The sequence below is a fragment of the Oxyura jamaicensis genome, chromosome 2 (genome assembly GCF_011077185.1).
Source record: "Oxyura jamaicensis isolate SHBP4307 breed ruddy duck chromosome 2, BPBGC_Ojam_1.0, whole genome shotgun sequence".
Taxonomy (NCBI): Eukaryota; Metazoa; Chordata; class Aves; order Anseriformes; family Anatidae; genus Oxyura; species Oxyura jamaicensis.
The window spans coordinates 131,776,632-131,784,046 of record NC_048894.1 but is presented as its reverse complement, the minus strand read 5'-3'; the positions used below and the strand labels follow the sequence as shown (position 1 = coordinate 131,784,046).

General features: G+C 38.0%; 1 long non-coding RNA gene across 1 annotated transcript in view; it reads left to right on the top strand.

Annotated features, from left to right (window-relative positions):
- The window catches only part of LOC118163037, a 73,075-nt gene extending 65,874 nt beyond the window's left edge, over positions 1–7,201 (top strand). The window contains exons 3-4 of the long non-coding RNA XR_004748806.1: positions 4,919–5,099; positions 5,956–7,201. This is a non-coding gene — a long non-coding RNA (uncharacterized LOC118163037). The remainder of the gene's footprint in view (positions 1–4,918; positions 5,100–5,955) is intronic.
- The last annotated feature ends 214 nt before the right edge of the window (positions 7,202–7,415 follow it).

The window sequence follows — 7,415 nt, the reverse complement described above, 5'->3', positions numbered from 1 at the left end:
AAAGAAAGAAAGAAAGAAAGAAAGAAAGAAAGAAAGAAAGAAAGAAATTTTTACCCAATAAAGTAACTTGAAAAATAAGCAACAATCTGAAATAGGTTATGATTATTATAGATTATTAAAATAGAATACAAAATGCTCATTTGCTTTATATAATTTAATGTACAATAGTTGCCTGTCTTGGCAACTATTGTCCACCTAGCAGAGACAAAGATGATCAGAGAGCTGGAGCACCTCGCCACTGAAAACAGGCTGAGAGAGTTGGGGTTTTTCAGCCTGGAGAGGAGCAGGCTCCAGGGAGAATTTATAGCAGCCTTTCAGTACCTAAAGAGGGCCTACAGGGGTCAGTGTTGGGTCCGGTTAATAGCCTCTGCCCTCAACAAGTATGCCAATAACACAAAGCTGGGAGGAGTGGCTGACACGCCAGAAGGCTGTGCTGCCATTCAGCAAGACCTGGACTGGCTGGAGAGACGGGCAGGAAGAAACCAAATGAGATTTAATAAGAGCAAGTGTAGAGTCCTGCACCTGGGAAGGAACAACTGGAAGTATCAGTACAGGCTGGGGGACGACCTGCTGGAGAGGAGCTCTGAGGAGAAGGACCTGGGGGTCCTGGTGGATGACAGGTTGACCATGAGCCAGCAGTGCGCCCTGGTGGCCAAAAGGGCTAATGGGGTCCTGGCGTGCATTCAAAGGAGCATGGCCAGCAGGTCAAGGGAGGTGATCCTCTCCCTCTACTCTGCCCTGGTCAAGCCTCACCTGGAGTACTGTGTCCAGTTCTGGGCTCCCCAGTACAAGAAAGACAGAGATCTTCTGGAAAGAGTCCAGTGGAGGGCAACAAAGGTGATACAGGGCCTGAAGCATCTTCCCTGTGAAGACAGGCTGAGAGACCTGGGTCTGTTCAGCCTGGAGAAAAGAAGACTGAGAGGGGATTTCATCAATGTGTATAAATACCTGAGGTGTGGGAGACAGAGGGATTTGGCCAACCTCTTTTCAGTGGTTTGTGGTTTCAGTGGTTCAGTGGTTTCAGGACAAGGGATAACGGCCACAAGATGGAGGACAGAAAGTTCCGCACCAACATGCAAAACTTCTTCACAATGAGGGTGACGGAGCACTGGAACAGGCTGCCCAGGGAGGTTGTGGAGTCTCCTTCTCTGGAGATATTCAAGGCCCTTCTGTATGCCTACCTGGGCAGCTCGCTCTAAGGAATCTGCTTTGGCACGGGGGTTGGACCCGATGATCTTTCAAGGTCAGTTCCAACCCCTACAATTCTGTGATTCTGTGTTACAGGGAATCTGGGGAGGGACTTTTTGTCAGGAAGTATAGTAACAAGGAGTAACAGCTTCAAAATAAAAGAGGGTAGATTTAGATTAGATATAAGAAGGAAGTTCTTCACTGTGAGCATGGTAGGCACTAGCACAGGCTGCCCACAGAAGCAGTAGATGCCCCATCCCTGGAGGTGTTCAAGGCCAGGGTGGATGGGGCTTTGAACAACATAGTCAAGTGAGAGGTGTCTCTGCCAAAGGCAAGGGGGTTAAATAATCTTTAAGGTCACTTCCAACCCAAACCACTCCATGATTCTATGATTCTGAGGAGACTTTGTTGTCTGTCTATCTGAAGGAGAAGAAAAGTTAGTTATGGTACAATGTCTTCATTTCAGAAAAGGAGGCATCATGGACATTGCATATTTCTCATCCTCAGATATTTAAGTGAAAATACTTCTGGAAAAGTAAAGGCTGCCTGACATTTCTTCCACTAATCTTTTCTTAGTCTTTCTCCATCTCTTGTCCAAATACCAAAAGCTGATACCTCTTCAAGGATTTATTTATTTATTTATTGTGGAAATGAGAAGAGGGAGTCAAAACAATTTAGAATGAATTAAAATTATTGAACAAAACCCTGAGATTAAGTATTTTGGGGACATACTTGTTTCAGGTAATACAGAATGGTTCTGAAAATGGTTTATGTTTCTCCTTTGTTCTAGTATCAATGATATGCTGAGTAACCGTGTCCAGAGAGCTCCTGAATATCTCCAAGGATGGAGACTACACAATCCTTCCAGAAAAGGTGCCAGTGCTTGGTGGCCCTCACAGAAAAAAAAAATATATATATATATATATATTTAAATATATATATATATATATATATAAACCTTGCTCCTATTCTGAAAGGTGAGAAGTCTCACTTCTTTATTTCTACGTGTTTGCTTTGGAAAGGGTAAAGGATTGGTTGCCTTTGAAAAGAAATCAACAGCAATCTCTAGTTACAGAGAATGACTCAACTGATAACACTTTAAAATAGCGTTTCAACAATAATTTTCTGCATTTCTTTGGGATTTATTTTGGTGGTGTAATGGACTTGATTATTTTTAATACATACATAATGAATACAGGATTTCCATTATAGTTCAGCTTGAATTTAATGCGTCATTATTTTTCCTCCACAAATAATGATATACTAAATTTAATTAAAATACTCAGCATATCATTGATATTAGAACACAGGAAAGTCCTTGCGAAGAAACTATAAAGAAACAAGAATTTCCTGTTTTGTTCTGTCTGTATTCCACGGTTCTTACAGGCATTCCCAGACAGTGGCTCACATTTGCTCAAAAACAGTTCTTATCCTGTACAATAATACACTGCCTAGTTGTGCATGAATGCTGTGCTAAACCATTTCAGGGATGGTGACCACTAAAACTCTTGTATTAGATGAACCACATCAGATGGAAAGGTCTTTTATCCTCCATGTCTCGTGATTAAAAAACAAACAAACAAACAAAAAACGTAAAGCAGACATACCCTACTGTTGTTTTTTTGTTTGTTTTTAATTACATTGCAAATAATGTTTTTTGTGTGTGTGGTTTTTTTGTTTGGTTGGTTGTTTTTTTTTAGCCTTTATCATTTGTGCAATGCAGTCTTCATAAAAGGACAGTATGCTGTCAGTTTTCTAATGATATTTGTATAATTTGGAAACATATCAATATTCACAGCATACTTTAAAAAAAGCCCATGGTGAAATTCCTGTGCATTTCATAGGAATTTTGTCCATATTGTTAATGAATTACTGTATGGTGGATTTTAACAGATTTAGTTTGTATCTAATCTGGTTACCTGCCCACATTCTGTAACACAAAATACATGTTCAGAATAACACCTGGCAGATATTATGTCAACTTCTATTATTGAAAGGTCTTAATAATGTAATTTGTGATCTAGTCCACACCAAAATTATACTTTCAAATGTGGTTTCATTTATATATGCAAATATACACAAGCAGCTCTTAGCATAAAATAGGAAAAAAAAAAAAAAAGAAAAAAAAAAAACATAAATGTTGGTTTTGAAACAAGTTGTTTTCAATTACTAACACATTCATCTTTCTAGTACCTATGTGATAGGACAGTTTTCTCCCTGCGGACATATAAAATGAGTCTCCATGGACTCATTTATAACATGGACTGCAGTGTATTTAATTCAAGCTGACACCAAGTATTTTCATGGATGCTAATCATGCATCTTAGAATTGTAACATATCATGGAGCACCAAAGTGCTAGGTTCTTTGCTTAGAGAAATACATGGGCTTCTGTCTGAAAGGGCTGTGAGCTAAAGCAATTCAAACACAGAAAGGCAGAAGGAGATGGGGGGAAGAATAATTTTTCTGATAGCTGGCTACAGTGTTTTAATTCACATTTTTATTAGGGGTGAAGCATACTTAGAGTTAGTTGAAGATAGAATGAAAGCGAAGGAAAAGGAAGGAAAAGAAAATGAGGGGAAGTTCCAGCAATGGAAAAGGATAAAGGCAAATGTGGAAAAGAGATTCTGAATGACACTGAAGACTGAAGTAAACAGTCAAATCAGGGTAGATGAAAGTCTAGTCAAAACTATGCAGGGCTTTGAATGAATGAAAAGCCAAGCTTTGTTTGCTTCTGTAGTTGACATTTATGTTTCTTACTGATCTTCTCAGCTGCCTCTCAAAGACGGTGATAATATGCTATTTTTCTATCTTAGGGCCTGGACAATTTTCCAGCTTCATCTTTATTTGTCAGTTTTTCTTCAAACAGTGATTAGATGTCTGTGCTTTCATTTACTTTAAAGATGCCATGAATTCCAATACAGTAAGGTACAAAAATATTAAAGGAAGATGCCTATGCTACTTTGGACTACATGATACACTTTCATTAAAAGTAATAGCCTTTCACAGATGAATAATTTACCCGGTAAGCATACAGGAGATGTTGTCTTAATTACACATAACTTCTGAGAACAGCTACTGGCTGTTTTCCCCAGGTAGCACACTTAGGACCTTATTCAGCTCATGCATGGCATGAGTAGCTTATGCATGGAGTGTAGAAGGTCTTGGATTCCGGTACTAGTACTTTGGAGGATAACTGTATTCATTGCAGGACAGACTAACTCTTCCTCTAAAATCAGCCTCTCAGTTGAGAAAGATTAAAAGCATACTCCCTCCCCCCAGAACAGTGTGTTGTTTTTCTTGGGAGATGTTTTAAAAGAGTATTTCCTTTAAATTTCCTAACTGGTAATTTACTGGTAATATTAAAAGTATAAGCCTTTCTTATCAAAGTGCACAACTGTTTCAAGTCTCCCCAAGCCCCTCCTATTCAATTGTTGGTTTTAAATAGTCTGTTAATATTTTCCAGTTTATTCAGAAAATAATCTTCTTCTCTGAAAGAAATTCTATAAAATAGTTACTAAAGAATGTATACAGAGGCGAGAAAGAGCAGACATTTCCTCAGAATGAAATACAGTTCTGAAAGTTTTCAAAGTATTTATGTAAACTGTGTTATGCTGGGATTATTATTTTTTTAATTCCTATGAATTGCCATATCCCAGTAACTTTCTAAAATACTGCTTCAACAACACCCTCAGATAAACACTCATCTCTTCAGCTCTGTATTCCCAAAGGTGCTAATTGAAGGGAACAGAGTGAATGGAAGCTTTGCTGCAGGAGGCTGACTGAGTGCCACTGGGGATACAAGAGGTACTCTGGGAGAGAAAAGTTCTATCTGTCTATTGTTTCTTTGTATAGGCCACTGAAACAAATTGAAACACTAATAAATATGTACAGTGAACAACTACCCAATAGGTAAGTACTTTGAAGCTAAATATATGTTGTATTTTGTTGTTTTATTTTATTTTTTATTTATTTTTTTATTTTTTTAATGTGACTTTTCCTGTGACTTATGAGGGCACTGCAGCCTTGTGGAATGTATTTTATTTTGATTCATGAGAAAGTGAATCAGGAAATGGGCCTATTTTGTTAAACCAGTCTGTGTTTCTACTGCATTTTGTGTTTTTATAAACTGAAAAACATATTACTAAGTTGATTGCAAAGAATGTTTTCCAGATTTATATGTATGATTTTGGGATTTCACCTAGTCAATTCAGTATGGAATATACAGAATAAGCTTAGGCTTTCTGGTGTTTTTGAGTTCTTCGTTTTCAAATACTACCCCCAGAAATGTCATCTTTTCCAGTATATTCAACCTCTGCTCTCATTAGTGTTCTCTTTGGTCTTAAATGAGAACTAGAGCACATGTTTGAAATGACACAGCCAAAAACTTACAAGGAAAAGTAAAACTAATATTTGAGTTTTTAACATGTGCAAATTGAAAAATTCAATTAAAAAAATTCCAAGAACACACTTAAAATTAGGTGTCCATACTGACAAATTTTGAGACTTAAAAAAGGCTATCCTGTTATGGATCAAAATGAAAAGACAAAGAATGGAAAAGAACAAAACCAAAACAAACAGGTGGAATCATTGCAAATGTTTCATTTCCCTAGCTGTGATTGTTACATGAGCTTATTTTAAAAATATATAACTAGCTATAACTCAAATGTACCATTTTGACATGAGAATCTTAGAATTTTCATTTAAATAGAAAGTCTGAAAAATGTAACCTAACCAGACCAGTTTGAAAAATCTTCTCTGCTTTTAGTTTGTGATCTCGCTGTGGAGGTCAATGTCTCCATGAGCTTCCTCTGACTCTCTCTGCCCATTTGTGTGACAAATGTTAGGAGGGCCCACACAATACCATGTGCTGGACACCTGTGAAGAGCAGCAGCTGGTGGTGCCTGTTGAAAGGGGGGAAGAGGTGCCAGGTCACATGGATGCTCTTCCTGTGGAGCAGCTTGGGCTGAAATGAGGAAGGGGAAATTTATACTGGTACAGAGTGAAGGAAAGATTATCACACACTTAGGAACTGTCTCAACTACCCAGTGCCATTGAGCAGCTGAGAGGCAGCAAGATCCCTCTTAGCAGTAAGTGCTTGATTCAAAGCAAAGGCAAGCATGTTGTCTCAAACGACCCGCAGTGATGGTTTGAACTGATGTCTAATTTTGCCATGAAATGGACTGTAGGTGCTCTCAGAGAGAAGCAGTTCAAAAAGCTGTTCAAGGCATTCATCCTCCATGCCTATCAAAGACAGTTACTGTCTGTTGGTTCAGAGGTTGTGCGTGAGCATCATCCATATAAATGAACTTAATATGGGTAAACATGTCAGATGCAGACATACATCTGATATATCAGAAGAAACACTGTGACAAGTTTGGCAATAAGCTAGTTATATAAGCACTCAAGATCAAGCCAAATTGCATTCAACTGTCAACATATTCTGTGTGAAATAATTTACATCCAAGAAACCTTCACAAAAATCCAGGTGAATGAGATCTGCTGCAGAGCACAGAGTAGTAAGATCTAGAGACATTCGTATTTCAGGGAGGCTTCTAACAGCATAGAAAAAGTTGGCATATTGAGCTGCCCAGATATTTATTTATTTATTACAAAACATTTATACCTGTCCTCTTCAGGCCAAAGCAAACTCCAAAAAGGAGAAGAAAAAAAAAAAATGGAAAAACAAAATGGATTGCCACCAATGTTTCTAAGGACCAAGCAACTTTGTAATAAATGCTCTATTAGAGCAGGAAATAAAACCCTTTGATATACATTACATAACCATCTGTGGTGGGCTGACCTTGGCTGACTGCCAGATGTCCCCCAAGGTGTTCCCTCACTTCTCCTTTTCAACAGCACACAGACAAAATAAAATGGAAATGCTTAAGGATTGAGATAAAGACAGGGAGATCAGTTACAAATTGTCATCATGGGAAAAACAGACTTGGGAGAAATTAATTTATTACCACTTTAAAATAGACTTGGATGTTGAATAACAAAGACAAAAATCTTAAAACAAAACAAAACAAACAAAAAAAATAAAATAAATAAAATAAAATAAAATAAAATAAAATAAAATAAACATTCCTCTACCACCCCCCTTCTTCTTCCCTGGCTCAATTTCACTTCATTCACTTTCTACTTAATTCCTGACTCCTTTACCCTGCCTTGGCAGTGGGGATGGGTAATGTGTGTGTGGGGGGGGGGGATTCTGGTCAGTCCATA